The 27,189-nt window shown below is 46.7% G+C and overlaps 17 non-coding genes and 47 pseudogenes across 17 annotated transcripts; all 64 read right to left on the bottom strand.

The window, feature by feature from the left end:
• Positions 1-1,612: 1,612 nt before the first annotated feature.
• On the bottom strand, positions 1,613-1,731 carry LOC136739914 (uncharacterized; annotated as a pseudogene).
• A 214-nt stretch (positions 1,732-1,945) lies between these two features.
• On the bottom strand, positions 1,946-2,064 carry LOC136739773 (uncharacterized; annotated as a pseudogene).
• A 214-nt stretch (positions 2,065-2,278) lies between these two features.
• On the bottom strand, positions 2,279-2,397 carry LOC136739902 (uncharacterized; annotated as a pseudogene).
• A 216-nt stretch (positions 2,398-2,613) lies between these two features.
• LOC136739866 (uncharacterized) lies at positions 2,614-2,732 on the bottom strand (annotated as a pseudogene).
• Positions 2,733-2,948: 216 nt separating this feature from the next.
• LOC136739900 (uncharacterized) lies at positions 2,949-3,067 on the bottom strand (annotated as a pseudogene).
• Positions 3,068-3,282: 215 nt separating this feature from the next.
• LOC136739771 (uncharacterized) lies at positions 3,283-3,401 on the bottom strand (annotated as a pseudogene).
• A 217-nt stretch (positions 3,402-3,618) lies between these two features.
• LOC136739962 (5S ribosomal RNA) lies at positions 3,619-3,737 on the bottom strand. The gene has a single exon (XR_010813034.1). It is a non-coding gene; the product is annotated as a 5S ribosomal RNA (ribosomal RNA).
• A 225-nt stretch (positions 3,738-3,962) lies between these two features.
• Positions 3,963-4,081, bottom strand: LOC136739943 (5S ribosomal RNA). The gene has a single exon (XR_010813016.1). It is a non-coding gene; the product is annotated as a 5S ribosomal RNA (ribosomal RNA).
• Positions 4,082-4,297: 216 nt separating this feature from the next.
• On the bottom strand, positions 4,298-4,416 carry LOC136739667 (uncharacterized; annotated as a pseudogene).
• Positions 4,417-4,641: 225 nt separating this feature from the next.
• On the bottom strand, positions 4,642-4,760 carry LOC136739642 (5S ribosomal RNA). Its single transcript, XR_010812964.1, has one exon. It is a non-coding gene; the product is annotated as a 5S ribosomal RNA (ribosomal RNA).
• Positions 4,761-4,975: 215 nt separating this feature from the next.
• LOC136739732 (uncharacterized) lies at positions 4,976-5,094 on the bottom strand (annotated as a pseudogene).
• Positions 5,095-5,314: 220 nt separating this feature from the next.
• Positions 5,315-5,433, bottom strand: LOC136739666 (uncharacterized; annotated as a pseudogene).
• Positions 5,434-5,658: 225 nt separating this feature from the next.
• LOC136739938 (5S ribosomal RNA) lies at positions 5,659-5,777 on the bottom strand. Its single transcript, XR_010813012.1, has one exon. It is a non-coding gene; the product is annotated as a 5S ribosomal RNA (ribosomal RNA).
• Positions 5,778-5,992: 215 nt separating this feature from the next.
• On the bottom strand, positions 5,993-6,111 carry LOC136739818 (uncharacterized; annotated as a pseudogene).
• Positions 6,112-6,332: 221 nt separating this feature from the next.
• On the bottom strand, positions 6,333-6,450 carry LOC136739750 (uncharacterized; annotated as a pseudogene).
• A 220-nt stretch (positions 6,451-6,670) lies between these two features.
• Positions 6,671-6,789, bottom strand: LOC136739952 (5S ribosomal RNA). The gene has a single exon (XR_010813025.1). It is a non-coding gene; the product is annotated as a 5S ribosomal RNA (ribosomal RNA).
• A 209-nt stretch (positions 6,790-6,998) lies between these two features.
• LOC136739670 (uncharacterized) lies at positions 6,999-7,117 on the bottom strand (annotated as a pseudogene).
• A 216-nt stretch (positions 7,118-7,333) lies between these two features.
• On the bottom strand, positions 7,334-7,452 carry LOC136739674 (5S ribosomal RNA). The gene has a single exon (XR_010812984.1). It is a non-coding gene; the product is annotated as a 5S ribosomal RNA (ribosomal RNA).
• A 216-nt stretch (positions 7,453-7,668) lies between these two features.
• Positions 7,669-7,787, bottom strand: LOC136739881 (uncharacterized; annotated as a pseudogene).
• A 210-nt stretch (positions 7,788-7,997) lies between these two features.
• On the bottom strand, positions 7,998-8,115 carry LOC136739748 (uncharacterized; annotated as a pseudogene).
• A 219-nt stretch (positions 8,116-8,334) lies between these two features.
• LOC136739961 (5S ribosomal RNA) lies at positions 8,335-8,452 on the bottom strand. Its single transcript, XR_010813033.1, has one exon. It is a non-coding gene; the product is annotated as a 5S ribosomal RNA (ribosomal RNA).
• Positions 8,453-8,673: 221 nt separating this feature from the next.
• On the bottom strand, positions 8,674-8,792 carry LOC136739919 (uncharacterized; annotated as a pseudogene).
• Positions 8,793-9,007: 215 nt separating this feature from the next.
• Positions 9,008-9,126, bottom strand: LOC136739825 (uncharacterized; annotated as a pseudogene).
• Positions 9,127-9,347: 221 nt separating this feature from the next.
• LOC136739868 (5S ribosomal RNA) lies at positions 9,348-9,466 on the bottom strand. Its single transcript, XR_010813004.1, has one exon. It is a non-coding gene; the product is annotated as a 5S ribosomal RNA (ribosomal RNA).
• A 216-nt stretch (positions 9,467-9,682) lies between these two features.
• On the bottom strand, positions 9,683-9,801 carry LOC136739911 (uncharacterized; annotated as a pseudogene).
• Positions 9,802-10,011: 210 nt separating this feature from the next.
• On the bottom strand, positions 10,012-10,129 carry LOC136739747 (uncharacterized; annotated as a pseudogene).
• A 219-nt stretch (positions 10,130-10,348) lies between these two features.
• Positions 10,349-10,466, bottom strand: LOC136739960 (5S ribosomal RNA). The gene has a single exon (XR_010813032.1). It is a non-coding gene; the product is annotated as a 5S ribosomal RNA (ribosomal RNA).
• A 555-nt stretch (positions 10,467-11,021) lies between these two features.
• Positions 11,022-11,140, bottom strand: LOC136739786 (uncharacterized; annotated as a pseudogene).
• A 209-nt stretch (positions 11,141-11,349) lies between these two features.
• Positions 11,350-11,468, bottom strand: LOC136739930 (uncharacterized; annotated as a pseudogene).
• A 208-nt stretch (positions 11,469-11,676) lies between these two features.
• On the bottom strand, positions 11,677-11,795 carry LOC136739809 (uncharacterized; annotated as a pseudogene).
• Positions 11,796-12,005: 210 nt separating this feature from the next.
• On the bottom strand, positions 12,006-12,123 carry LOC136739746 (uncharacterized; annotated as a pseudogene).
• Positions 12,124-12,342: 219 nt separating this feature from the next.
• On the bottom strand, positions 12,343-12,460 carry LOC136739959 (5S ribosomal RNA). Its single transcript, XR_010813031.1, has one exon. It is a non-coding gene; the product is annotated as a 5S ribosomal RNA (ribosomal RNA).
• A 221-nt stretch (positions 12,461-12,681) lies between these two features.
• On the bottom strand, positions 12,682-12,800 carry LOC136739918 (uncharacterized; annotated as a pseudogene).
• Positions 12,801-13,015: 215 nt separating this feature from the next.
• LOC136739785 (uncharacterized) lies at positions 13,016-13,134 on the bottom strand (annotated as a pseudogene).
• A 209-nt stretch (positions 13,135-13,343) lies between these two features.
• LOC136739929 (uncharacterized) lies at positions 13,344-13,462 on the bottom strand (annotated as a pseudogene).
• A 208-nt stretch (positions 13,463-13,670) lies between these two features.
• LOC136739808 (uncharacterized) lies at positions 13,671-13,789 on the bottom strand (annotated as a pseudogene).
• A 209-nt stretch (positions 13,790-13,998) lies between these two features.
• On the bottom strand, positions 13,999-14,117 carry LOC136739835 (uncharacterized; annotated as a pseudogene).
• Positions 14,118-14,342: 225 nt separating this feature from the next.
• On the bottom strand, positions 14,343-14,460 carry LOC136739744 (uncharacterized; annotated as a pseudogene).
• Positions 14,461-14,679: 219 nt separating this feature from the next.
• On the bottom strand, positions 14,680-14,797 carry LOC136739958 (5S ribosomal RNA). Its single transcript, XR_010813030.1, has one exon. It is a non-coding gene; the product is annotated as a 5S ribosomal RNA (ribosomal RNA).
• A 221-nt stretch (positions 14,798-15,018) lies between these two features.
• On the bottom strand, positions 15,019-15,137 carry LOC136739917 (uncharacterized; annotated as a pseudogene).
• A 215-nt stretch (positions 15,138-15,352) lies between these two features.
• Positions 15,353-15,471, bottom strand: LOC136739969 (5S ribosomal RNA). The gene has a single exon (XR_010813041.1). It is a non-coding gene; the product is annotated as a 5S ribosomal RNA (ribosomal RNA).
• Positions 15,472-15,680: 209 nt separating this feature from the next.
• Positions 15,681-15,799, bottom strand: LOC136739928 (uncharacterized; annotated as a pseudogene).
• Positions 15,800-16,007: 208 nt separating this feature from the next.
• LOC136739807 (uncharacterized) lies at positions 16,008-16,126 on the bottom strand (annotated as a pseudogene).
• A 209-nt stretch (positions 16,127-16,335) lies between these two features.
• On the bottom strand, positions 16,336-16,454 carry LOC136739834 (uncharacterized; annotated as a pseudogene).
• A 224-nt stretch (positions 16,455-16,678) lies between these two features.
• LOC136739761 (uncharacterized) lies at positions 16,679-16,797 on the bottom strand (annotated as a pseudogene).
• A 220-nt stretch (positions 16,798-17,017) lies between these two features.
• LOC136739680 (uncharacterized) lies at positions 17,018-17,136 on the bottom strand (annotated as a pseudogene).
• Positions 17,137-17,361: 225 nt separating this feature from the next.
• Positions 17,362-17,480, bottom strand: LOC136739937 (5S ribosomal RNA). Its single transcript, XR_010813011.1, has one exon. It is a non-coding gene; the product is annotated as a 5S ribosomal RNA (ribosomal RNA).
• A 215-nt stretch (positions 17,481-17,695) lies between these two features.
• LOC136739794 (uncharacterized) lies at positions 17,696-17,814 on the bottom strand (annotated as a pseudogene).
• Positions 17,815-18,033: 219 nt separating this feature from the next.
• On the bottom strand, positions 18,034-18,152 carry LOC136739752 (5S ribosomal RNA). Its single transcript, XR_010812992.1, has one exon. It is a non-coding gene; the product is annotated as a 5S ribosomal RNA (ribosomal RNA).
• Positions 18,153-18,362: 210 nt separating this feature from the next.
• LOC136739720 (uncharacterized) lies at positions 18,363-18,481 on the bottom strand (annotated as a pseudogene).
• Positions 18,482-19,021: 540 nt separating this feature from the next.
• On the bottom strand, positions 19,022-19,140 carry LOC136739684 (uncharacterized; annotated as a pseudogene).
• Positions 19,141-19,351: 211 nt separating this feature from the next.
• On the bottom strand, positions 19,352-19,470 carry LOC136739690 (uncharacterized; annotated as a pseudogene).
• Positions 19,471-19,680: 210 nt separating this feature from the next.
• Positions 19,681-19,799, bottom strand: LOC136739668 (uncharacterized; annotated as a pseudogene).
• Positions 19,800-20,009: 210 nt separating this feature from the next.
• On the bottom strand, positions 20,010-20,128 carry LOC136739921 (uncharacterized; annotated as a pseudogene).
• Positions 20,129-20,344: 216 nt separating this feature from the next.
• LOC136739675 (uncharacterized) lies at positions 20,345-20,463 on the bottom strand (annotated as a pseudogene).
• A 219-nt stretch (positions 20,464-20,682) lies between these two features.
• LOC136739648 (5S ribosomal RNA) lies at positions 20,683-20,801 on the bottom strand. The gene has a single exon (XR_010812970.1). It is a non-coding gene; the product is annotated as a 5S ribosomal RNA (ribosomal RNA).
• A 210-nt stretch (positions 20,802-21,011) lies between these two features.
• Positions 21,012-21,130, bottom strand: LOC136739669 (uncharacterized; annotated as a pseudogene).
• Positions 21,131-21,339: 209 nt separating this feature from the next.
• On the bottom strand, positions 21,340-21,458 carry LOC136739883 (uncharacterized; annotated as a pseudogene).
• A 210-nt stretch (positions 21,459-21,668) lies between these two features.
• Positions 21,669-21,787, bottom strand: LOC136739966 (5S ribosomal RNA). The gene has a single exon (XR_010813038.1). It is a non-coding gene; the product is annotated as a 5S ribosomal RNA (ribosomal RNA).
• Positions 21,788-22,002: 215 nt separating this feature from the next.
• Positions 22,003-22,121, bottom strand: LOC136739873 (uncharacterized; annotated as a pseudogene).
• Positions 22,122-22,340: 219 nt separating this feature from the next.
• LOC136739733 (5S ribosomal RNA) lies at positions 22,341-22,459 on the bottom strand. Its single transcript, XR_010812989.1, has one exon. It is a non-coding gene; the product is annotated as a 5S ribosomal RNA (ribosomal RNA).
• A 213-nt stretch (positions 22,460-22,672) lies between these two features.
• Positions 22,673-22,791, bottom strand: LOC136739817 (uncharacterized; annotated as a pseudogene).
• A 210-nt stretch (positions 22,792-23,001) lies between these two features.
• On the bottom strand, positions 23,002-23,120 carry LOC136739882 (uncharacterized; annotated as a pseudogene).
• A 219-nt stretch (positions 23,121-23,339) lies between these two features.
• On the bottom strand, positions 23,340-23,458 carry LOC136739714 (uncharacterized; annotated as a pseudogene).
• Between the last annotated feature and the right edge of the window lie 3,731 nt (positions 23,459-27,189).

Here is a 27,189-nt window from a genome sequence, read left to right as displayed (position 1 = left end):
TGGAACAAAGGCAGTCCGGTTCGGCTTTGTCCAAGAACTTCCACTCAGTCGATGCACCTGGAAGTTGGGGTTTCGCGAATGTAGAGTCTTTTCCAAACAGATTTTCCATTGGTTTGAAGGCTCCAAGGTTGTGCACAAAATCTTCTTTGTAAGCATGGTTCCACCGTAGTTACTTGAAGACGAAGTCTTTGAGGAAAGCAGGGCCCTGTTTGTTCCAAGGGTCAAGTTTCTTAAGACTCAAATAGCTATTTAAGTGACTGACACTTTCGTATTCAGTCGACTTAGTCAATTGTCCAGCTGTAAAACTCCACTGATCAGGTGGGTCTGTGAAGTTATTTATTTAATAAAGTCCTTTAAAATAATTCTTCGCTCAATCTCCTTCTCCCAGTTTAACTCTTCTGTTGCCGGCAAAGACTTGGTTGGTTTCTGATTCCGGTTCTGGCAACAGAGCTACAGGTTGAGCTGTGGCAGCGAGTTTCTGGTTCAGGTGAGAGAGAGAGAGAGAGAAAGACTGTCCGCTGTTCCTTATAGTCTGTCAGATCAGTAGGTGATTGGTCCCTGAGTTCTTGAGATTGGATTTCGGTTTCAGCCCCTAGTGTCCTATTGGAGGGAGGCTTTATTTATGACTGATGTCAATCCATGCCATCTTTTGGAAATGCCGGTTGGCCTGGGTTCGTAGCTCTATGTCGGGATTTCGGCTCTCATCCACTTCAAAGAGTTTTTATCACCTACAGGCCCCTTTCTCCAGACATCTCATAGCAGAATTCCAAACTATTTGGCCTCTTCTCGGTGCCATCCTCCCCAAAACTGTCACTTTGATGCAAACCAGTTCCAAGCTGATGAGCTAAGGAAATCTGATAACTTTGGGGGGGGAGAGGTCTTCTTTAGATCAGTGCTTCAGCTCAGAGCCCAAATGCTCTTATCCAAATACACCCAACATAACGCTACATATGTATGTATGTATGTATATATGTGTAGAAGGAAAATTAGAAATTATTTTCTTACACCTGTTTTTCTCTCTTGTATACTTAAGAAAGATACGGTCAAGCTAGAAGGTCAGCCCAGAAGATAGTTGGATTTCTGTTTGTTATTTACGATGAGAACCTTGGAGACATTGTCAAACGGTATGACCTACGTGCCTGTTCCCTAAAACCATGTGTTGACCTATGAACTCTGTTCTATAATGATATATGTTCTGCTTAGTTAGCCTTTAAGATAACATTATAATGACTTTCTAGCATGTATGGATGTATGTATGTATGTATATATATATATATATATATATATATATATGTATGTATGTATGTCCAATTGCTTTGACAATACAAATGAATTGAATTGAGAGGAAGAGAGAGAGAGAGAGAGAGAGAGAAAGAGAGAGAGAGAGACAGACAGACAGACAGACAGCTCAGCGATGACATCACGAGCCTCTCTCAGCTGACTGCTATGACATCACAGAGCACGTACATTCCGTTGCTTGTCGTCTGTCAACCACTCAGTCACTGCTAGCCAGACTGTCCCTAAGACAAAGTGTACAATACTTCAATTATATCTCCTCCAGACAGAAAGAGAGTATTAAGAGCTACGATAAAGTTACCCAGGAGACGTAAAAAGCTTGCAGAACCAGGTATTTCCAGGAGGTCCCACATTCAAGTAATGACCAGGCCCTGCCCCGTTTAGCTTCCGAGATCTGACGAGATGGGGCGCGTTCAGGACGGTGTGGTTGCAAGCCAAGAGGCCTGGCTGTATGATGTCTCTTAAAGGCTGGAGGGTATTGATGGAACTTCCAGCAAAAAAAAAAAAAAAAGAAAAACGGAGGGAAAAATATCAGTGCAGCAAAGGGTGTTGAAAGTAGCCCGGTACGTGTACAATTCTTCAATTATATCTCCTCCAGACAGAAAGAGAGTATTAAGAGCTACGATGAAGTTACACAGGATACGTAAAAAGCTTGCATCACCTGGTATTTCCAGGAGGTCACCCATCCAAGTACTAACCAGGCCCTGGCCCGTTTAGTTTCCAAGGTCTGACGAGTTCGGGCGCGTTCAGGACGGTGTGGCCGCAAGCCAAGAGGCCTGGCTGCATGATGTCTCTAAATGGCTGGAGGGTATTGACAGAACTTCCAGCAAAAAAAAATGAAAAAAGAAAAATGGAGGGAAAAATATCAGTGCAGCAAAGGGTGTTAAAAGTAGCCGGGTACGTGTACAATACTTCAATTATATCTCCTCCAGACAGAAAGAGAGTATAAAGAGCTACGATGAAGTTACCCAGGAGACGTAAAAGCTTGCAGCACCAGGTTTTTCTAGGAGGTCTCACATTCAAGTACTGACCAGGTCCTGCCCCGTTTAGCTTCCGAGATCTGATGAGTTCGGGCGCGTTCAGGACAATGTGTCCGCATGCCAAGAGGCCTGGCTGCATGATGTCTCTTAAAGGCTGGAGGGTATTGACGGAATTTCCAGCAAAATAAAAAAGAAAAAAGAAAAATGGAGGGAAAAATACCACTGCAGCAAAGGGTGTTGAAAGTAGCCGGGTACGTGTACAATTCTTCAATTATATCTCCTCCAGACAGAAAAAGAGAATGAAGAGCTATGATAAAGTTACCCAGGAGACGTAAAAATCTTGCAGCACCAGGTATTTCCACGAGTTCTCACATTCAAGTACTGACCAGGCCCTGCCCCGTTTAGCATCCGAGATCTGATGAGATCGGGCGCATTCAGGACAATGTGTCCGCATGCCAAGAGGCCTGGCTGCATGATGTCTCTTAAAGGCTGGAGGATATTGACGGAACTTCCAGCAAAATAATGAAGAAAAAAGAAAAATGGAGGGAAAAATATCAGTGCAGCAAAGGGTGTTGAAAGTAACAGGGTACGTGTACAACACTTCAATTATATCTCCTCCAGACTGAAAGAGAGTATCAAGAGCTACGATAAAGTTACCCAGCAGACGTAAAAAGCTGGCAGCACCTGGTATTTCCAGGAGATCTCCCATCCAAGTACTGACCAGGTCCTGCCCCGTTTCGTTTCCGAGATCTGACGAGATCGGGCGCGTTCAGGTCTGTGTGTCCGCAAGCCGAGATGCCTGGTTGCATGATGTCTCTTAAAGGCTGGCGGATATTGATGGAACTTCCAGAAAAAATAAAAAATAAAAATAAAAATGGCGGGAAAAATATCAGTGCAGCAAAGGGTGTTGAAAGTAGCCGGGTACGTGTACAATTCTTCAATTATATCTCCTCCAGACAGAAATAGAGTATTAAGAGCTACGATGAAGTTACCCAGGAGACGAAAAAGCTTGCAGCACCTGGTATTTCCAGGAGGTCACCCATCCAAGTACTGACGAGGCCCTGCACCGTTTAGCTTCCGAGATCTGATGAGATCGACCGCGTTCAGGACGGTGTGGCCGCAAGCCAAGCAGCCTGGCTGCATGATGTCTCTTAAAGGCTGGAGGGTATTGACGGAACTTCCAGCAAAAAAAAAAAAGAAAAAAGAAAAATGGAGGGAAAAATATCTGTGCAGTAAAGGGTGTTGAAAGTAGCCGGGTACGTGTACAATTCTTCAATTATATCTCCTGGAGACAGAAAGAGAGTATTAAGAGCTACGATGAAGTTACCCAGGAGACGTAAAAAGCTTGCAGCACCTGGTATTTCTAGGAGGTCTCCCATCCAAGTACTGACCAGGCCCTGGCCCGTTTAGCTTCCGAGATCTGACGAGATCGGGCGCATTCAGGACGGTGTGGCCACAAGCCGAAAGGCCTGGCTGCATGATGTCTCTTAAAGGTTGGCGGGTATTGACGGAACTTCCAGCAAAAAAAAAAAAGAAAAAAAGAAAAAAGAAAAATGGATGGAAAAATATCAGTGCAGCAAAGGGTGTTGACAGTAGCTGGATACGTGTACAATACTTCAATTATATCTCCTCCAGACAGAGAGAGAGTATTAAGAGCTACGATGAAGTTACCCAGGAGACGTAAAAAGCTTGCAGCACCTGGTATTTCTAGGAGGTCTCCCATCCAAGTACTGACCAGGTCCTGCCCCGTTTAGCTTCCGAGATCTGACGAGATCGGGCGCATTCAGGACGGTGTGGCCGCAAGCCGAGAGGCCTGGCTGCATGATGTCTCTTAAAGGTTGGCGGGTATTGACGGAACTGCCAGCAAAAAAAAAAAAAAAAAAGAAAAATGGATGGAAAAATATCAGTGCAGCAAAGGGTGTTGAAAGTAGCCGGGTACGTGTACAATTCTTCAATTATATCTCCTGGAGACAGAAAGAGAGTATTAAGAGCTACGATGAAGTTACCCAGGAGACGTAAAAAGCTTGCAGCACCTGGTATTTCTAGGAGGTCTCCCATCCAAGTACTGACCAGGCCCTGCCCCGTTAAGCTTCCGAGATCTGACGAGATCGGGCGCATTCAGGACGGTGTGGCCACAAGCCGAAAGGCCTGGCTGCATGATGTCTCTTAAAGGTTGGCGGGTATTGACGGAACTTCCAGCAAAAAAAAAAAAGAAAAAAAGAAAAAAGAAAAATGGATGGAAAAATATCAGTGCAGCAAAGGGTGTTGACAGTAGCTGGATACGTGTACAATACTTCAATTATATCTCCTCCAGACAGAGAGAGAGTATTAAGAGCTACGATGAAGTTACCCAGGAGACGTAAAAAGCTTGCAGCACCTGGTATTTCTAGGAGGTCTCCCATCCAAGTACTGACCAGGTCCTGCCCCGTTTAGCTTCCGAGATCTGACGAGATCGAGCGCATTCAGGACGGTGTGGCCGCAAGCCGAGAGGCCTGGCTGCATGATGTCTCTTAAAGGTTGGCGGGTATTGACGGAACTTCCAGCAAAAAAAAAAAAAAAAAAGAAAAATGGATGGAAAAATATCAGTGCAGCAAAGGGTGTTGACAGTAGCTGGGTACGTGTACAATACTTCAATTATATCTCCTCCAGACAGATAGAGAGTATTAAGAGCTACGATAAAGTTACCCAGAAGACGTAAAAGCTTGCAGCACCAGGTATTTCCAGGAGGTCTCACATTCATGTACTGACCAGGTCCTGCCCCGTTTAGCTTCCGAGATCTGACGAGATCGGGCGCGTTCAGGATGGTGTGGCCGCAAGCCGAGATGCATGGCTGCATGATGTCTCTTAAAGGCTGGCGGGTATTGACGGAATTTCCAGCAAAAAAAAAAAAAAAAAAAATAGAAAAATGGAGGGAAAAATATCAGTGCAGGAAAGGGTGTTGAAAGTAGCTGGATACGTGTACAATACTTCAATTATATCTCCTCCAGACAGAGAGAGAGTATTAAGAGCTACGATGAAGTTACCCAGGAGACGTAAAAAGCTTGCAGCACCTGGTATTTCTAGGAGGTCTCCCATCCAAGTACTGACCAGGCCCTGCCCCGTTAAGCTTCCGAGATCTGACGAGATCGGGCGCATTCAGGACGGTGTGGCCACAAGCCGAAAGGCCTGGCTGCATGATGTCTCTTAAAGGTTGGCGGGTATTGACGGAACTTCCAGCAAAAAAAAAAAAGAAAAAAAGAAAAAAGAAAAATGGATGGAAAAATATCAGTGCAGCAAAGGGTGTTGACAGTAGCTGGATACGTGTACAATACTTCAATTATATCTCCTCCAGACAGAGAGAGAGTATTAAGAGCTACGATGAAGTTACCCAGGAGACGTAAAAAGCTTGCAGCACCTGGTATTTCTAGGAGGTCTCCCATCCAAGTACTGACCAGGTCCTGCCCCGTTTAGCTTCCGAGATCTGACGAGATCGGGCGCATTCAGGACGGTGTGGCCGCAAGCCAAGAGGCCTGGCTGCATGATGTCTCTTAAAGGTTGGCGGGTATTGACGGAACTTCCAGCAAAAAAAAAAAAAAAAAAGAAAAATGGATGGAAAAATATCAGTGCAGCAAAGGGTGTTGACAGTAGCTGGGTACGTGTACAATACTTCAATTATATCTCCTCCAGACAGATAGAGAGTAATAAGAGCTACGATAAAGTTACCCAGAAGACGTAAAAGCTTGCAGCACCAGGTATTTCCAGGAGGTCTCACATTCATGTACTGACCAGGTCCTGCCCCGTTTAGCTTCCGAGATCTGACGAGATCGGGCGCGTTCAGGATTGTGTGGCCGCAAGCCGAGATGCATGGCTGCATGATGTCTCTTAAAGGCTGGCGGGTATTGACGGAATTTCCAGCAAAAAAAAAAAAAAAAAAAAATAGAAAAATGGAGGGAAAAATATCAGTGCAGGAAAGGGTGTTGAAAGTAGCCGGGTACGTGTACAATTCTTCAATAATATCTCCTACAGACTGACAGAGAGTATTAAGAGCTATGATGAAGTTACCCAGGAGACGTAAAAAGCTAGCAGCACCTGGTATTTCCAGGAGGTCAGCCATCCAAGTACTGACCAGGCCCTGCCCCGTTAGCTTCCGAGATCTGACGAGATCGGGCGCGCTCAGGACGGTGTGGCCGCAAGCCAAGAGGCCTGGCTGCATGATGTCTCTTAAAGGCTGGCGGGTATTGACGGAACTTCCAGCAAAAAAAAAAAAAAAAAAAAATGGAAAATGGAGGGAAAAATATCAGTGCAGCAAAGGCTGTTGAAAATAGCCGGGTACGTGTACAATACTTCAATTATATCTCCTCCAGACAGATAGAGAGTATTAAGAGCTACGATGAAGTTTCCCAGGAGACGTAAAAAGCTTGCAGCACCAGGTATTTCCAGGAGGTCTCCCATCCAAGTACTGACCAGGCCCTGCCCCGTTTAGCTTCCGAGATCTGACGAGATCGGGCGTGTTCAGGACGGTGTGGCCGCAAGCCAAGAGGCCTGGCTGCATGATGTCTCTTAAAGGCTGGCGGGTATTGACGAACTGCCAGCAAAAAAAAAAAAGAAAAATAGAGGGAAAAATACCAGTGCAGCAAAGGGTGTTGAAAGTAGCCGGGTACGTGTACAATTCTTCAATTATATCTCCTCCAGACAGAAAGAGAGTATTAAGAGCTACGATGAAGTTACCCAGGAGACGTAAAAAGCTTGCAGCACCTGGCATTTCCAGGAGGTCACCCATCCAAGTACTGACCAGGCCCTGCCCCGTTTAAATTCCAAGATCTGATGAGATCGGGGGCGTTCAGGACGGTGTGGCTGCAAGCCAAGAGGCCTGGCTGCATGATGTCTCTTAAAGGCTGGCGGGTATCAACGGAACTGCCAGCAAAAAAAAAAAAGAAAAAGAAAAATGGAGGGAAAAATATCAGTGCAGCAAAGGGTGTTGAAAGTAGCCTAGTACGTGTACAATTCTTCAATTATATCTCCTGGAGACAGAAAGAGAGTATTAAGAGCTACGATGAAGTTACCCAGGAGACGTAAAAGGCTTGCAGCACCTGGTATTTCTAGGAGGTCTCCCATCGAAGTACTGACCAGGCCCTGCCCCGTTTAGCTTCCGAGATCTGACGAGATCGGGCGCATTCAGGACGGTGTGGCCGCAAGCCGAGAGGCCTGGCTGCATGATGTCTCTTAAAGGTTGGCGGGTATTGACGGAACTTCCAGCAAAAAAAAAAAAAAAAAAGAAAAATGGATGGAAAAATATCAGTGCAGCAAAGGGTGTTGACAGTAGCTGGGTACGTGTACAATACTTCAATTATATCTCCTCCAGACAGATAGAGAGTATTAAGAGCTACGATAAAGTTACCCAGGAGACGTAAAAGGCTTGCAGCACCAGGTATTTCCAGGAGGTCTCACATTCATGTACCGACCAGGTCCTGCCCCGTTTAGCTTCCGAGATCTGACGAGACCGGGCGAGTTCATGATGGTGTGGCCGCAAGCCGAGATGCCTGGCTGCATGATGTCTCTTAAAGGCTGGCGGGTATTGACGGAACTGCCAGCAAAAAAAAAAAAGAAAAATAGAGGGAAATATACCAGTGCAGCAAAGGGTGTTGAAAGTAGCCGGGTACGTGTACAATTCTTCAATTATATCTCCTGGAGACAGAAAGAGAGTATTAAGAGCTACGATGAAGTTACCCAGGAGACGTAAAAAGCTTGCAGCACCTGGTATTTCTAGGAGGTCTCCCATCCAAGTACTGACCAGGCCCTGCCCCGTTTAGCTTCCGGATCTGACGAGATCGGGCGCATTCAGGACGGTGTGGCCACAAGCCGAAAGGCCTAGCTGCATGATGTCTCTTAAAGGTTGGCGGGTATTGACGGAACTTCCAGCAAAAAAAAAAAAAAAAAAATAGAAAAATGGAGGGAAAAATATCAGTGCAGGAAAGGGTGTTGAAAGTAGCCGGGTACGTGTACAATTCTTCAATAATATCTCCTGCAGACTGAAAGAGAGTATTAAGAGCTACGATAAAGTTACCCAGGAGACGTAAAAAGCTTGCAGCACCTGGTATTTCCAGGAGGTCACCCATCCAAGTACTGACCAGGCCCTGCCCCGTTAGCTTCCGAGATCTGACGAGATCGGGCGCGTTCAGGACGGTGTGGCCGCAAGCTAAGAAGCCTGGCTGCATGATGTCTCTTAAAGGCTGGCGGGTATTGACGGAACTTCCAGCAAAAAATAAAAAATAAATAAATAGAAAAATGGAGGGAAAAATATCAGTGCAGGACAGGGTGTTGAAAGTAGCCGGGTACATGTACAATTCTACAATTATATCTCCTCCAGACTGAATGAGAGTATTAAGAGCTACGATGAAGTTACCCAGGAGATGTAAAAAGCTTTCAGCACCTGGTATTTCCAAGAGGTCACCCATCCAATTACTGACCAGGCCCTGCCCAGTTTTTCTTCCGAGATCTGACGAGATCTTGCGTCTTCAGGACGGTGTGGCCTCAAGCCAAGAGGCCTGGCTGCATGATGTCTCTTAAAGGCTGGAGGGTATTGATGGAACTTCCAGCAAAAAACAAAAGAAAAAAGAAAAATGGAGGGACAAATATCAGTGCAGCAAAGCGTGTTGAAGGTAGCCGGGTACGTGTACAATTCTTCAATTATATCTCCTCCAGACAGATAGAGAGTATTAAGAGCTACGATAAAGTTACCCAGGAGACGTAAAAGCTTGCAGCACCAGGTATTTCCAGGAGGTCTCACATTCATGTACTGACCAGGTCCTGCCCCGTTTAGCTTCCAAGATCTGACGAGATCGGGCGAGTTCAGGATGGTGTGGCCGCAAGCCGAGATGCCTGGCTGCATGATGTCTCTTAAAGGCTGGCGGGTATTCACGGAACTTCCAGCAAAAAAAAAAAAAAAAAAAAAAAGGAAAATGGAGGGAAAAATATCAGTGCAGCAAAGGCTGTTGAAAATAGCCGGGTACGTGTACAATACTTCAATTATATCTCCTCCAGACAGATAGAGAGTATTAAGAGCTACGATGAAGTTTCCCAGGAGACGTAAAAAGCTTGCAGCACCAGGTATTTCCAGGAGGTCTCCCATCCAAGTACTGACCAGGCCCTGCCCCGTTTAGCTTCCGAGATCTGACGAGATCGGGCGTGTTCAGGACGGTGTGGCCGCAAGCCAAGAGGCCTGGCTGCATGATGTCTCTTAAAGGCTGGCGGGTATTGACGGAACTTCCAGTAAAAAAAAAAAAAAAAAAGAAAAATGGATGGAAAAATATCAGTGCAGCAAAGGGTGTTGACAGTAGCTGGGTACGTGTACAATACTTCAATTATATCTCCTCCAGACAGATAGAGAGTATTAAGAGCTACGATAAAGTTACCCAGGAGACGTAAAAGGCTTGCAGCACCAGGTATTTCCAGGAGGTCTCACATTCATGTACCGACCAGGTCCTGCCCCGTTTAGCTTCCAAGATCTGACGAGACCGGGCGAGTTCATGATGGTGTGGCCGCAAGCCGAGATGCCTGGCTGCATGATGTCTCTTAAAGGCTGGCGGGTATTGACGGAACTGCCAGCAAAAAAAAAAAAGAAAAATAGAGGGAAATATACCAGTGCAGCAAAGGGTGTTGAAAGTAGCCGGGTACGTGTACAATTCTTCAATTATATCTCCTGGAGACAGAAAGAGAGTATTAAGAGCTACGATGAAGTTACCCAGGAGACGTAAAAAGCTTGCAGCACCTGGTATTTCTAGGAGGTCTCCCATCCAAGTACTGACCAGGCCCTGCCCCGTTTAGCTTCCGGATCTGACGAGATCGGGCGCATTCAGGACGGTGTGGCCACAAGCCGAAAGGCCTGGCTGCATGATGTCTCTTAAAGGTTGGCGGGTATTGACGGAACTTCCAGCAAAAAAAAAAAAAAAAAAATAGAAAAATGGAGGGAAAAATATCAGTGCAGGAAAGGGTGTTGAAAGTAGCCGGGTACGTGTACAATTCTTCAATAATATCTCCTGCAGACTGAAAGAGAGTATTAAGAGCTACGATAAAGTTACCCAGGAGACGTAAAAAGCTTGCAGCACCTGGTATTTCCAGGAGGTCACCCATCCAAGTACTGACCAGGCCCTGCCCCGTTAGCTTCCGAGATCTGACGAGATCGGGCGCGTTCAGGACGGTGTGGCCGCAAGCTAAGAAGCCTGGCTGCATGATGTCTCTTAAAGGCTGGCGGGTATTGACGGAACTTCCAGCAAAAAATAAAAAATAAATAAATAGAAAAATGGAGGGAAAAATATCAGTGCAGGACAGGGTGTTGAAAGTAGCCGGGTACATGTACAATTCTACAATTATATCTCCTCCAGACTGAATGAGAGTATTAAGAGCTACGATGAAGTTTCCCAGGAGATGTAAAAAGCTTTCAGCACCTGGTATTTCCAAGAGGTCACCCATCCAATTACTGACCAGGCCCTGCGCAGTTTTTCTTCCGAGATCTGACGAGATCTTGCGTCTTCAGGACGGTGTGGCCTCAAGCCAAGAGGCCTGGCTGCATGATGTCTCTTAAAGGCTGGAGGGTATTGATGGAACTTCCAGCAAAAAACAAAAGAAAAAAGAAAAATGGAGGGACAAATATCAGTGCAGCAAAGCGTGTTGAAGGTAGCCGGGTACGTGTACAATTCTTCAATTATATCTCCTCCAGACAGATAGAGAGTATTAAGAGCTACGATAAAGTTACCCAGGAGACGTAAAAGCTTGCAGCACCAGGTATTTCCAGGAGGTCTCACATTCATGTACTGACCAGGTCCTGCCCCGTTTAGCTTCCGAGATCTGACGAGATCAGGCGTGTTCAGGATGGTGTGGCCGCAAGCCGAGATGCCTGGCTGCATGATGTCTCTTAAAGGCTGGCGGGTATTGACGGAACTGCCAGCAAAACAAAAAAAGAAAAATAGAGGGAAAAATACCAGTGCAGCAAAGGGTGTTGAAAGTAGACGGGTACGTGTACAATTCTTCAATTATATCTTCTCCAGACAGAAAGAGAGTATTAAGAGCTACGATAAAGTTACCCAGGAGACGTAAAAGCTTGCAGCACTAGGTATTTCCAGGAGGTCTCACTTCCATGTACTGACCAGGTCCTGCCCCGTTTAGCTTCCAAGATCTGACGAGATCGGCCGCGTTCAGGATAGTGTGGCCGCAAGCCAAGATGCCTGGCTGCATGATGTCTCTTAAAGGCTGGCGGGTATTGACGGAACTGCCAGCAAAAAAAAAAAGAAAAATAGAGGTAAATATACCAGTGAAGCAAAGGGTGTTGACAGTAGCTGGGTACGTGTACAATACTTCAATTAAATCTCCTCCAGACAGATAGAGAGTATTAAGAGCTACGATAAAGTTACCCAGGAGACGTAAAAGCTTGCAGCACAAGGTATTTCCAGGAGGTCTCACATTCATGTACTGACCAGGTCCTGCCCCGTTTAGCTTCCGAGATCTGACGAGATCGGGCGCGTTCAGGATGGTGTGGCCGCAAGCCGAGATGCCTGGCTGCATGATGTCTCTTAAAGGCTGGCGGGTTTTGACGGAACTGCCAGCAAAACAAAAAAATAAAAATAGAGGGAAAAATACCAGTGCAGCAAAGGGTGTTGAAAGTAGCCGGGTACGTGTACAATTCTTCAATTATATCTCCTGGAGACAGAAAGAGAGTATTAAGAGCTACGATGAAGTTACCCAGGAGACGTAAAAAGCTTGCAGCACCTGGTATTTCTAGGAGGTCTCCCATCCAAGTACTGACCAGGCCCTGCCCCGTTTAGCTTCCGGATCTGACGAGATCGGGCGCATTCAGGACGGTGTGGCCACAAGCCGAAAGGCCTGGCTGCATGATGTCTCTTAAAGGTTGGCGGGTATTGACGGAACTTCCAGCAAAAAAAAAAAAAAAAAAATAGAAAAATGGAGGGAAAAATATCAGTGCAGGAAAGGGTGTTGAAAGTAGCCGGGTACGTGTACAATTCTTCAATAATATCTCCTGCAGACTGAAAGAGAGTATTAAGAGCTACGATAAAGTTACCCAGGAGACGTAAAAAGCTTGCAGCACCTGGTATTTCCAGGAGGTCACCCATCCAAGTACTGACCAGGCCCTGCCCCGTTAGCTTCCGAGATCTGACGAGATCGGGCGCGTTCAGGACGGTGTGGCCGCAAGCTAAGAAGCCTGGCTGCATGATGTCTCTTAAAGGCTGGCGGGTATTGACGGAACTTCCAGCAAAAAATAAAAAATAAATAAATAGAAAAATGGAGGGAAAAATATCAGTGCAGGACAGGGTGTTGAAAGTAGCCGGGTACATGTACAATTCTACAATTATATCTCCTCCAGACTGAATGAGAGTATTAAGAGCTACGATGAAGTTTCCCAGGAGATGTAAAAAGCTTTCAGCACCTGGTATTTCCAAGAGGTCACCCATCCAATTACTGACCAGGCCCTGCCCAGTTTTTCTTCCGAGATCTGACGAGATCTTGCGTCTTCAGGACGGTGTGGCCTCAAGCCAAGAGGCCTGGCTGCATGATGTCTCTTAAAGGCTGGAGGGTATTGATGGAACTTCCAGCAAAAAACAAAAGAAAAAAGAAAAATGGAGGGACAAATATCAGTGCAGCAAAGCGTGTTGAAGGTAGCCGGGTACGTGTACAATTCTTCAATTATATCTCCTCCAGACAGATAGAGAGTATTAAGAGCTACGATAAAGTTACCCAGGAGACGTAAAAGCTTGCAGCACCAGGTATTTCCAGGAGGTCTCACATTCATGTACTGACCAGGTCCTGCCCCGTTTAGCTTCCGAGATCTGACGAGATCAGGCGTGTTCAGGATGGTGTGGCCGCAAGCCGAGATGCCTGGCTGCATGATGTCTCTTAAAGGCTGGCGGGTATTGACGGAACTGCCAGCAAAACAAAAAAAGAAAAATAGAGGGAAAAATACCAGTGCAGCAAAGGGTGTTGAAAGTAGACGGGTACGTGTACAATTCTTCAATTATATCTTCTCCAGACAGAAAGAGAGTATTAAGAGCTACGATAAAGTTACCCAGGAGACGTAAAAGCTTGCAGCACTAGGTATTTCCAGGAGGTCTCACTTCCATGTACTGACCAGGTCCTGCCCCGTTTAGCTTCCAAGATCTGACGAGATCGGCCGCGTTCAGGATAGTGTGGCCGCAAGCCAAGATGCCTGGCTGCATGATGTCTCTTAAAGGCTGGCGGGTATTGACGGAACTGCCAGCAAAAAAAAAAAGAAAAATAGAGGTAAATATACCAGTGAAGCAAAGGGTGTTGACAGTAGCTGGGTACGTGTACAATACTTCAATTAAATCTCCTCCAGACAGATAGAGAGTATTAAGAGCTACGATAAAGTTACCCAGGAGACGTAAAAGCTTGCAGCACAAGGTATTTCCAGGAGGTCTCACATTCATGTACTGACCAGGTCCTGCCCCGTTTAGCTTCCGAGATCTGACGAGATCGGGCGCGTTCAGGATGGTGTGGCCGCAAGCCGAGATGCCTGGCTGCATGATGTCTCTTAAAGGCTGGCGGGTTTTGACGGAACTGCCAGCAAAACAAAAAAATAAAAATAGAGGGAAAAATACCAGTGCAGCAAAGGGTGTTGAAAGTAGACGGGTACGTGTACAATTCTTCAATTATATCTTCTCCAGACAGAAAGAGAGTATTAAGAGCTACGATAAAGTTACCCAGGAGACGTAAAAGCTTGCAGCACTAGGTATTTCCAGGAGGTCTCACTTCCATGTACTGACCAGGTCCTGCCCCGTTTAGCTTCCGAGATCTGACGAGATCGGGCGCATTCAGGACGGTGTGGCCACAAGCCGAAAGGCCTGGCTGCATGATGTCTCTTAAAGGTTGGCGGGTATTGACGGAACTTCCAGCAAAAAAAAAAAAGAAAAAAAGAAAAAAGAAAAATGGATGGAAAAATATCAGTGCAGCAAAGGGTGTTGACAGTAGCTGGATACGTGTACAATACTTCAATTATATCTCCTCCAGACAGAGAGAGAGTATTAAGAGCTACGATGAAGTTACCCAGGAGACGTAAAAAGCTTGCAGCACCTGGTATTTCTAGGAGGTCTCCCATCCAAGTACTGACCAGGCCCTGCCCCGTTTAGCTTCCGGATCTGACGAGATCGGGCGCATTCAGGACGGTGTGGCCACAAGCTGAAAGGCCTGGCTGCATGATGTCTCTTAAAGGTTGGCGGGTATTGACGGAACTTCCAGCAAAAAAAAAAAAAAAAAAATAGAAAAATGGAGGGAAAAATATCAGTGCAGGAAAGGGTGTTGAAAGTAGCCGGGTACGTGTACAATTCTTCAATAATATCTCCTGCAGACTGAAAGAGAGTATTAAGAGCTACGATAAAGTTACCCAGGAGACGTAAAAAGCTTGCAGCACCTGGTATTTCCAGGAGGTCACCCATCCAAGTACTGACCAGGCCCTGCCCCGTTAGCTTCCGAGATCTGACGAGATCGGGCGCGTTCAGGACGGTGTGGCCGCAAGCTAAGAAGCCTGGCTGCATGATGTCTCTTAAAGGCTGGCGGGTATTGACGGAACTTCCAGCAAAAAATAAAAAATAAATAAATAGAAAAATGGAGGGAAAAATATCAGTGCAGGACAGGGTGTTGAAAGTAGCCGGGTACATGTACAATTCTACAATTATATCTCCTCCAGACTGAATGAGAGTATTAAGAGCTACGATGAAGTTACCCAGGAGATGTAAAAAGCTTTCAGCACCTGGTATTTCCAAGAGGTCACCCATCCAATTACTGACCAGGCCCTGCCCAGTTTTTCTTCCGAGATCTGACGAGATCTTGCGTCTTCAGGACGGTGTGGCCTCAAGCCAAGAGGCCTGGCTGCATGATGTCTCTTAAAGGCTGGAGGGTATTGATGGAACTTCCAGCAAAAAACAAAAGAAAAAAGAAAAATGGAGGGACAAATATCAGTGCAGCAAAGCGTGTTGAAGGTAGCCGGGTACGTGTACAATTCTTCAATTATATCTCCTCCAGACAGATAGAGAGTATTAAGAGCTACGATAAAGTTACCCAGGAGACGTAAAAGCTTGCAGCACCAGGTATTTCCAGGAGGTCACCCATCCATGTACTGACCAGGCCCTGCCCCGTTTAGCTTCCGAGATCTGACGAGATCAGGCGTGTTCAGGATGGTGTGGCCGCAAGCCGAGATGCCTGGCTGCATGATGTCTCTTAAAGGCTGGCGGGTATTGACGGAACTGCCAGCAAAACAAAAAAAGAAAAATAGAGGGAAAAATACCAGTGCAGCAAAGGGTGTTGAAAGTAGACGGGTACGTGTACAATTCTTCAATTATATCTTCTCCAGACAGAAAGAGAGTATTAAGAGCTACGATAAAGTTACCCAGGAGACGTAAAAGCTTGCAGCACTAGGTATTTCCAGGAGGTCTCACTTCCATGTACTGACCAGGTCCTGCCCCGTTTAGCTTCCAAGATCTGACGAGATCGGCCGCGTTCAGGATAGTGTGGCCGCAAGCCAAGATGCCTGGCTGCATGATGTCTCTTAAAGGCTGGCGGGTATTGACGGAACTGCCAGCAAAAAAAAAAAGAAAAATAGAGGTAAATATACCAGTGAAGCAAAGGGTGTTGACAGTAGCTGGGTACGTGTACAATACTTCAATTAAATCTCCTCCAGACAGATAGAGAGTATTAAGAGCTACGATAAAGTTACCCAGGAGACGTAAAAGCTTGCAGCACAAGGTATTTCCAGGAGGTCTCACATTCATGTACTGACCAGGTCCTGCCCCGTTTAGCTTCCGAGATCTGACGAGATCGGGCGCGTTCAGGATGGTGTGGCCGCAAGCCGAGATGCCTGGCTGCATGATGTCTCTTAAAGGCTGGCGGGTTTTGACGGAACTGCCAGCAAAACAAAAAAATAAAAATAGAGGGAAAAATACCAGTGCAGCAAAGGGTGTTGAAAGTAGACGGGTACGTGTACAATTCTTCAATTATATCTTCTCCAGACAGAAAGAGAGTATTAAGAGCTACGATAAAGTTACCCAGGAGACGTAAAAGCTTGCAGCACTAGGTATTTCCAGGAGGTCTCACTTCCATGTACTGACCAGGTCCTGCCCCGTTTAGCTTCCGAGATCTGACGAGATCGGGCGCATTCAGGACGGTGTGGCCACAAGCCGAAAGGCCTGGCTGCATGATGTCTCTTAAAGGTTGGCGGGTATTGACGGAACTTCCAGCAAAAAAAAAAAAGAAAAAAAGAAAAAAGAAAAATGGATGGAAAAATATCAGTGCAGCAAAGGGTGTTGACAGTAGCTGGATACGTGTACAATACTTCAATTATATCTCCTCCAGACAGAGAGAGAGTATTAAGAGCTACGATGAAGTTACCCAGAAGACGTAAAAGCTTGCAGCACCAGGTATTTCCAGGAGGTCTCACATTCATTTACTGACCAGGTCCTGCCCCGTTTAGCTTCCGAGATCTGACGAGATCGGGCGCGTTCAGGATGGTGTGGCCGCAAGCCGAGATGCATGGCTGCATGATGTCTCTTAAAGGCTGGCGAGTATTGACGGAATTTCCAGCAAAAAAAAAAAAAAAAAAAATAGAAAAATGGAGGGAAAAATATCAGTGCAGGAAAGGGAGTTGAAAGTAGCTGGATACGTGTACAATACTTCAATTATATCTCCTCCAGACAGAGAGAGAGTATTAAGAGCTACGATGAAGTTACCCAGGAGACGTAAAAAGCTTGCAGCACCTGGTATTTCAAGGAGGTCTCCCATCCAAGTACTGACCAGGCCCTGCCCCGTTAAGCTTCCGAGATCTGACGAGATCGGGCGCATTCAGGACGGTGTGGCCACAAGCCGACAGGCCTGGCTGCATGATGTCTCTTAAAGGTTGGCGGGTATTGACGGAACTTCCAGCAAAAAAAAAGAAGAAAAAAAGAAAAAAGAAAAATGGATGGAAAAATATCAGTGCAGCAAAGGGTGTTGACAGTAGCTGGATACGTGTACAATACTTCAATTATATCTCCTCCAGACAGAGAGAGAGTATTAAGAGCTACGATGAAGTTACCCAGGAGACGTAAAAAGCTTGCAGCACCTGGTATTTCTAGGAGGTCTCCCATCCAAGTACTGACCAGGTCCTGCCCCGTTTAGCTTCCGAGATCTGACGAGATCGGGCGCATTCAGGACGGTGTGGCCGCAAGCCGAGAGGCCTGGCTGCATGATGTCTCTTAAAGGTTGGCGGGTATTGACGGAACTTCCAGCAAAAAAAAAAAAAAAAAAGAAAAATGGATGGAAAAATATCAGTGCAGCAAATGGTGTTGACAGTAGCTGGGTACGTGTACAATACTTCAATTATATCTCCTCCAGACAGATAGAGAGTATTAAGAGCTACGATAAAGTTACCCAGGAGACGTAAAAGCTTGCAGCACCTGGTATTTCCAGGAGGTCTCACATTCAAGTACTGACCAGGTCCTGCCCCGTTTAGCTTCCGAGATCTGACGAGATCAGGCGCGCTCAGGACGGTGTGGCCGCAAGTCAAGAGGCCTGGCTGCATGATGTCTCTTAAAGGCTGGCGGGTATTGACGGAACTTCCAGCAAAAAAAAAAAAAAAAAAAATGGAAAATGGAGGGAAAAATATCAGTGCAGCAAAGGCTGTTGAAAATAGCCGGGTACGTGTACAATACTTCAATTATATCTCCTCCAGACAGATAGAGAGTATTAAGAGCTACGATGAAGTTTCCCAGGAGATGTAAAAAGCTTGCAGCACCAGGTATTTCCAGGAGGTCTCCCATCCAAGTACTGACCAGGCCCTGCCCCGTTTAGCTTCCGAGATCTGACGAGATCGGGCGTGTTCAGGACGGTGTGGCCGCAAGCCAAGAGGCCTGGCTGCATGATGTCTCTTAAAGGCTGGCGGGTATTGACGGAACTGCCAGCAAAAAAAAAAAAGAAAAATAGAGGGAAAAATACCAGTGCAGCAAAGGGTGTTAAAAGTAGCCGGGTACGTGTACAATTCTTCAATTATATCTCCTCCAGACAGAAAGAGAGTATTAAGAGCTACGATGAAGTTACCCAGGAGACGTAAAAAGCTTGCAGCACCTGGCATTTCCAGGAGGTCACCCATCCAAGTACTGACCAGGCCCTGCCCCGTTTAAACTCCAAGATCTGATGAGATCGGGGGCGTTCAGGACGGTGTGGCTGCAAGCCAAGAGGCCTGGCTGCATGATGTCTCTTAAAGCCTGGCGGGTATCGACGGAACTGCCAGCAAAAAAAAAAAAGAAAAATAGAGGGAAAAATATCAGTGCAGCAATGGGTGTTGAAAGTAGCCGGGTACGTGTACAATTCTTCAATTATATATTCTCCAGACAGAAAGAGAGTATTAAGAGCTACGATGAAGTTCCCCAGGAGACGTAAAAAGCTGGCAGCACCTGGTATTTCCAGAAGATCTCCCATCCAAGTACTGACCAGGTCCTGCCCCGTTTAGTTTCCGAGATCTTCCGTGATCGGGCGCGTTCAGGACTGTGTGTACGCAAGCCAAGAGGCCTGGCTGCATGATGTCTCTTAATGGCTGGCGGGTATTGACGGAACATCCAGCAAATAAAAAACAAGAGAAATGGTGGTAAAAATATCAGTGCAGCAAAGGGTGTTGAAAGTAGCCAGGTACGTGTACAATTCTTCAATTATATCTCCTCCAGACTGAAAGAGAGTATTAAGAGCAACGATGAAGTTACCCAGGAGACGTAAAAAGCTTGCAGCACCTGGTATTTCCAGGAGGACACCCATCCAAGTACTGACAAGGCCCTGCCCCGTTTGGCTTCCGAGATCTGACGAGATCGGGCGCGTTCAGGACGGTGTGGCCGCAAGCCAAGATGCCTGGCTGCATGATGTCTCTTAAAGGCAGGCGGGTATTGACGGAACAGCCAGCAAAAAAAAAAAAAGAGAAATGGAGGGAAAAATATCAGTGCAGTAATGGGTTTTGAAAGTAGCCGGGTACGTGTACAATTCTTCAATTATATCTCCTCCGGACAGAAAGAGAGTATTAAGAGCTACGATGAAGTTACCCAGGAGACGTAAAAAGCTTGCAGCACCTGGCATTTTCAGGAGGTCACCCATCCAAGTACTGACCAGGCCCTGCCCCGTTTAAATTCCAAGATCTGATGAGATCGGGGGCGTTCAGGACGGTGTGGCTGCAAGCCAAGAGGCCTGGCTGCATGATGTCTCTTAATAGTTGGCGGGTTTTGACGGAACATCCAGCAAAAAAAAAAAAGAGAAATGGAGGGAGAAATACCAGTGCAGCAAAGGGTGTTGAAAGTAGCCGGGTACGTGTACAATTCTTCAATTATATCTCCTGCAGACAGAAAGAGAGTATTAAGAGCTACGATGAAGTTACCCAGGAGACGTAAAAAGCTTGCAGCACCTGGTATTTCTAGGAGGTCAGCCATCCAAGTACTGACCAGGCCCTGCCCCGTTTAGCTTCCGAGATCTTACGAGATCGGGCGCATTCAGGACGGTGTGGCCACAAGCCGAGAGGCCTGGCTGCATGATGTCTCTTAAAGGTTGGCGGGTATTGACGGAACTTCCAGCAAAAAAAAAAATGAAAAATGGAGGGAAAAATATCAGTGCAGCAAAGGCTGTTGAAAGTAGCCGGGTACGTGTACAATACTTCAATTATATCTCCTCCAGACAGATAGAGAGTATTAAGAGCTACGATGAAGTTTCACAGGAGACGTAAAAAGCTTGCAGCACCAGGTATTTCCAGGAGGTCTCCAATCTAAGTACTGACCAGGCCCTGCCCCGTTTAGCTTCAGAGATCTGACGATATCGTGCGCGTTCAGGACGGTGTGGCCGAAAGCCAAGAGGCCCGGCTGCATGATGTCTCTTTAGGCTGGTGGGTATTGACGGAACTTCCAGCAAAAAAAAAAAAAAAAAAAGAAAAATGGAGGGAAAAATATCAGTGCAGCAAAGGCTGTTGAAAGTAGCCGGGTACGTGTACAATTCTTCAATAATATCTCCTCCAGACTGAAAGAGAGTATTAAGAGCTACGATGAAGTTACCCAGGAGACGTAAAAAGCTTGCAGCACCTGGTATTTCCAGGAAGTCACCCAACCAAATACTGACCAGGTCCTTCACCGTTTAGCTTCCGAGATCTGACGAGATCGGGCGCGTTCAGGATGGTGTGGCCGCAAGCCAAGATGCCTGGCTGCATGATGTCTCTTAAAGGATGGCGGGTATTGACGGAATTTCCAGCAAAAAAAAAAAAAAAAAAAATAGAAAAATGGAGGGAAAAATATCAGTGCAGCAAAGGGTGTTGAAAGTAGCCGGGTACGTGTACAATTCTTCACTTATATCTCCTCCAGACAGAAAGAGAGAATTAAGAGCTACGATAAAGTTACCCAGGAGACGTAAAAGCTTGCAGCACCAGGTATTTCCAGGAGGTCTCCCATCCAAGTACTGACCAGGTCCTGCCCCGTTCAGCTTCCGAGATCTGACGAGATCGGGCGCGTTCAGGATGGTGTGGCCGCAAGCCAAGATGGCTGGCTGCATGATGTCTCTTAAAGGCTGGCGGGTATTGACGGAACTGCCAGCAAAAAAAAAAAAGAAAAATAGAGGGAAATATACCAGTGCAGGAAAGGGTGTTGAAAGTAGCCGGGTACGTGTACAATTCTTCAATTATATCTCCTCCAGACAGAAAGAGAGTATTAAGAGCTACGATGAAGTTACCCAGGAGACGTAAAAAGCTTGCAGCACCTGGCATTTCCAGGAGGTCACCCATCCAAGTACTGACCAGGCCCTGCCCCGTTTAAATTCCAAGATCTGATGAGATCGGGGGCGTTCAGGACGGTGTGGCTGCAAGCCAAGAGGCCGGGCTGCATGATGTCTCTTAATGGTTGGCGGGTTTTGACGGAACATCCAGCAAAAAAAAAAAGAGAAATGGAGGGAGAAATACCAGTGCAGCAATGGGTGTTGAAAGTAGCCGGGTACGTGTACAATTCTTCAATTATGTCTCCTCCAGACAGAAAGAGAGTATTAAGAGCTACGATGAAGTTACCCAGGAGACGTAAAAAGCTGGCAGCACCTGGTATTTCCTGGAGGTCTCACATTTAAGTACTGACCAGGTCCTGCCCCGTTTAGCTTCCGAGATCTGACAAGATCGGGCACGTTCAGGACGGTGTGGCCGCAAGAGGAGATGTCTGGCTGCATGATGTCTCTTAAAGGCTGGCGGGTATTGACGGAACTGCCAGCAAAAAAAAAAAAGAAAAATAGAGGGAAATATACCAGTGCAGCAAAGGGTGTTGAAAGTAGCCTAGTACGTGTACAATTCTTCAATTATATCTCCTGGAGACAGAAAGAGAGTATTAAGAGCTACGATGAAGTTACCCAGGAGACGTAAAAGGCTTGCAGCACCTGGTATTTCTAGGAGGTCTCCCATCCAAGTACTGACCAGGCCTTGCCCCGTTTAGCTTCCGAGATCTGACGAGATCGGGCGCATTCAGGACGGTGTGGCCGCAAGCCGAGAGGCCTGGCTGCATGATGTCTCTTAAAGGTTGGCGGGTATTGACGGAACTTCCAGCAAAAAAAAAAAAAAAAAAGAAAAATGGATGGAAAAATATCAGTGCAGCAAAGGGTGTTGACAGTAGCTGGGTACGTGTACAATACTTCAATTATATCTCCTCCAGACAGATAGAGAGTATTAAGAGCTACGATAAAGTTACCCAGGAGACGTAAAAGCTTGCAGCACCAGGTATTTCCAGGAGGTTTCACATTCATGTACCGACCAGGTCCTGCCCCGTTTAGCTTCCAAGATCTGACGAGATCGGGCGAGTTCAGGATGGTGTGGCCGCAAGCCGAGATGCCTGGCTGCATGATGTCTCTTATAGGCTGGCGGGTATTGACGGAATTTCCAGCAAAAAAAAAAAAAAAAAAATGGAAAAATGGAGGGAAAAATATCAGTGCAGGAAAGGGTGTTGAAAGTAGCCGGGTACGTGTACAATTCTTCAATTATATCTCCTGGAGACAGAAAGAGAGTATTAAGAGCTACGATGAAGTTACCCAGGAGACGTAAAAAGCTTGCAGCACCTGGTATTTCTAGGAGGTCTCCCATCCAAGTACTGACCAGGCCCTGCCCCGTTTAGCTTCCGAGATCTGACGAGATCGGGCGCATTCAGGACGGTGTGGCCACAAGCCGAAAGGCCTGGCTGCATGATGTCTCTTAAAGTTTGGCGGGTATTGACAGAACTTCAAGCAAAAAAAAAAAAAAAAAAGAAATGGATGGAAAAATATCAGTACAGCAAAGGGTGTTGACAGTAGCTGGGTACGTGTACAATACTTCAATTATATCTCCTCCAGACAGATAGAGAGTATTAAGAGCTACGATAAAGTTACCCAGGAGACGTAAAAGCTTGCAGCACGAGGTATTTCCAGGAGGTCTCACATTCATGTACTGACCAGGTCCTGCCCCGTTTAGCTTCCGAGATCTGACGAGATCGGGCGCGTTCAGGATGGTGTGGCCGCAAGCCGAGAGGCCTGGCTGCATGATGTCTCTTAAAGGCTGGCGGGTATTGACGGAACTGGCAGCAAAAAAAAAAAAGAAAAATAGAGGGAAAAATACCAGTGCAGCAAAGGGTGTTGAAAGTAGCCGGGTACGTGTACAATCCTTCAATTATATCTTCTCCAGACAGAAAGAGAGTATAAAGAGCTACGATGAAGTTCCCCAGGAGACGTAAAAAGCTGGCAGCACCTGGTATTTCCTGGAGGTCTCACATTTAAGTACTGACCAGGTCCTGCCCCGTTTAGCTTCCGAGATCTGACAAGATCGGGCACGTTCAGGACGGTGTGGCCGCAAGAGGAGATGTCTGGCTGCATGATGTCTCTTAAAGGCTGGCGGGTATTGACGGAATTTCCAGCAAGAAAAAAAAAAAAAAAAAAGAAAAAAGGAGGGAAAAATATCAGTGCAGGAAAGGGTGTTGAAAGTAGCCGGGTACGTGTACACTTCTTCAATTATATCTCCTGGAGACAGAAAGAGAGTATTAAGAGCTACGATGAAGTTACCCAGGAGATGTAAAAAGCTTGCAGCACCTGGTATTTCTAGGAGGTCTCCCATCCAAGTACTGACCAGGCCCTGCCCCGTTTAACTTCCGAAATCTGACGAGATTGGGCGCATTCAGGACGGTGTGGCCACAAGCCAAGAGGCCTGGCTGCATGATGTCTCTTAAAGGCTGGCGGGTATTGACGGAACTTCCAGCAAAAAAAAACAAAAAAAAAAGGAAAATGGAGGGAAAAATATCAGTGCAGGAAAGGGTGTTGAAAGTAGCCGGGTACGTGTACAATACTTCAATTATATCTCCTCCAGACAGAAAGAGAGTATTAAGAGCTACGATGAACTCACCTAAAGGATTATTAGGAACACCATACTAATACTGTGTTTGACCCCCTTTCGCCTTCAGAACTGCTTTAATTCTACGTGGCATTGCTTCAACAAGGTGCTGTAAGCATTCTTTAGAAATGTTGGCCCATATTGATAGGATAGCATCTTGCAGTTGATGGAGATTTGTGGGATGCACATCCAGGGCACGAAGCTCCCGTTCCACCACATCCCAAAGATGCTCTATTGGGTTGAGATCTGGTGACTGTGGGGGCCAGTTTAGTACAGTGAACTCATTGTCATGTTCAAGAAACCAATTTGAAATGATTCGACCTTTGTGACATGGTGCATTATCCTGCTGGAAGTAGCCATCAGAGGATGGGTACATGGTGGTCAAAAAGGGATGGACATGGTCAGAAACAATGCTCAGGTAGGCCGTAGCATTTAAACGATGCCCAATTGGCACTAAGGGGCCTAAAGTGTGCCAAGAAGACATCCCCCACACCATTACACCACCACCACCAGCCTGCACAGTGGTAACAAGACATGATGGATCCATGTTCTCATTCTGTTTACGCCAAATTCTGACTCTACCATCTGAATGTCTCACCTCTTTTTCCTATTTGTAGTGGAGATGAGTGGTACCCGGTGGGGTCTTCTGCTGTTGTAGCCCATCCGCCTCAAGGTTGTACGTGTTGTGGCTTCACAAATGCTTTGCTGCATACCTCGTTTGTAACGAGTGGTTATTTCAGTCAAAGTTGCTCTTCTATCAGCTTGAATCAGTCGGCCCATTCTCCTCTGACCTCTAGCATCAACAAGGCATTTTCGCCCACAGGACTGCCGCATACTGGATGTTTTTCCCTTTTCACACCATTCTTTGTAAACCCTAGAAATGGTTGTGGGTGAAAATCCCAGTAACTGAGCAGATTGTGAAATACTCAGACCGGCCCGTCTGGCACCAACAACCATGCCACGCTCAAAATTGCTTAAATCACCTTTCATTCCCATTCAGACATTCAGTTTGGAGTTCAGGAGATTGTCTTGACCAGGACCACACCCCTAAATGCATTGAAGCAACTGCCATGTGATTGGTTGATTAGATAATTGCATTAATGAGAAATTGAACAGGTGTTCCTAATAATCCTTTAGGTGAGTGTATATGTATGTATGTGTATGTATGTCCAATTGCTTTGACAATACAAATGAAATGAATTGAGAGAGAGAGAGAGAGAGAGAGAGAGAGAGAGAGAGAGGAATATGAGCTCCTAAAAAACATTTGTTTTTATACATAAGCGGATTTAATTTGTCATTTACAAATGAATATATAGCACTATAAACATACACAGAAGACATGGAATAGAAATTCAGAAGAAAAAGTATTCAAAAAATAATAATTTTAAGAGAAACACAAAAAGAAGAAAGCAGAGAGACAGTTCAGGAAGAAAAGTCAGAAAAGAAAAGCTGAAGACAAGAATTGGAGGTAAGAGACAAATAATTAAACAAAAAAATATGTATTAATAAAATAAATAAGCATTCTCAGTAGTTGACTCAGCCAATGAAAATGCAGAGCTCCGATTTGAATAGAGTGACAGTAGGAGAGAGCCCAACTGCCACTGAGACTGATAGAAATCTATCGAACAGCAGTCTGACTGCAGAGCTGCCTTTTGAAATCCGATACCCTGAAGACATTCGCTCTGCACAGGCTAAGAAGGACTACAAACAAGCTGTGATGAGAGCATCTCCTGAGACCCTCATCCTAGACTACACCGGTAAAGGAGAAAACAGGGTCAAGAACAATCTACTGTTCTACACCGCCTTTCACAAAACCCTGTGCCAGACATACCCCAATAACAACAAGAGGGGCATTAGCAGAGGCAGGCAGATCTCAGTGCTGGTAGAGAAAGACACAGACAGTGTGATGCTCACTTTTAATGTATACCACAACGGGACCATCATGGTGCAGGGCAGCGAGAGCAGCCTGGACCAATTAGCTCTCGGCTTCCACACCTCAAAGCAGCAGACTGAGGTAGAGAAACAAGAGCCAGAGCCGGCCACCCTGCAGTCTGCCCCCAGCCACACGGAGCCAGACAGTGCCCCATCTCCCACAGACTGCCCCCCTGTCTCCCCAAAACTCTCCAGCAACATTAAAACACTAAAGGAATGCCTATCAGTGCTGGAGCTGGAGTTTGCGGAGTTCAGGGAGCAGACCTTGAGCACCCTGGCCCAGACCTCCTTGTGCGATCAGCTCCGGGATGAGATGCACAGACTAAAGATGCAGCACAAGGCTGAGATCCATGAGCTGAGAGCAGCAGTGAGAGACCTGGAGGAGCAGAGCCAAACCCTGAGGACGGAGCTGCGCAGAGCGAGGGAGGAGCTGACCAGGACACCCCAGCACAGCCAGCTAAGGAGCCTGCAGAGCCAGCTGGAGGAGCTAAGAGAGGAGCTACACATCACTGGAGCACAGAGACTGCACTGCACTGACCCCACAACACCTCCAACCCCTGACGCACCCACTGATCCACCCACACTCCCCACCACTCCTGACACACCCACTATCACCAGACCTGCCACTAATACACAACCCCCTGAAACGCCACTCCCCCAAAACACACCCGCTGCCCCCACCACTCCCGACGCAAACCCGGAGTGGCAGGTCAACGCAGAGGTGGTCATTCTGAGCGAATCCAATGGGAAGTTCCTGGTTGAGAGGCGCCTCTTCCCTGGGCGAAAAGTGAAAAAGCTTTGGTGCTCCACAGCACAGAGAGCCCTGGAGCTGCTCTCCAAGAGGAGGCTTTACCAAGTCAAACACATCCTCATCCACACCGGCACTAACGACCTGAGTGCCCGCAGGGGCGATGTGGCCTCAGCCCTGAGACAGGTAGCAACGAAAGCCACAGAGGAATTCCCAACTGCCAAAATTTCCATCTCCACACTGCTGCCCCGCACAGACGTGCCCCTGCACATCATCCAGGCCATCAACGCAGAAGTGTCCCGAAGATGTGCCCTCCTCCCCAACGTCCACCTGGCACACCACTGAGACATCCAGCCACATCACCTGTATGACCACGTCCACCTCAACAAGACGGGTGTGAGGATCATCTCAAAGGTCCTCAAGGACACAACCCTGGGCCGAAACCCCACACACCCCCACCTCGAGACCAGGAGCAAACCCCCCAGCCCCCGGCCACATCCCCAGCCACCGGCTCCACCCCAGCCCCAGCCCCTGAGACCCCGCGGCCCCATTCCCCACCCCCCCATCCCCAGAGGGCCCGTCCAGCACAGCAGAGCGGACAGCCGGGGACCAGCACAGCCACACAGCCACGCAGCAGCGGCTTCCAGAGCCTGGAGGCCCGATGCTGCCCAGCTGGCCCAGATAAGGCAACTCCTCAGTGTCATCTGTACCACACTGCTGAGTTAACTGAGCCTCAACACACATATATATGGTTGTGGAGATGGAGAGTAAGAAAAAATGTGATTTAATTATTCTGATATTTTGATGCAAAGATAAAATCTTTGTGTGATTATTATGTATATCCATATATAATTATTAAT

Source organism: Amia ocellicauda, unplaced genomic scaffold, assembly GCF_036373705.1.
Source record: "Amia ocellicauda isolate fAmiCal2 unplaced genomic scaffold, fAmiCal2.hap1 HAP1_SCAFFOLD_62, whole genome shotgun sequence".
NCBI lineage: Eukaryota > Metazoa > Chordata > Actinopteri > Amiiformes > Amiidae > Amia > Amia ocellicauda.
This window is presented reverse-complemented; position numbering and strand designations above follow the sequence as displayed.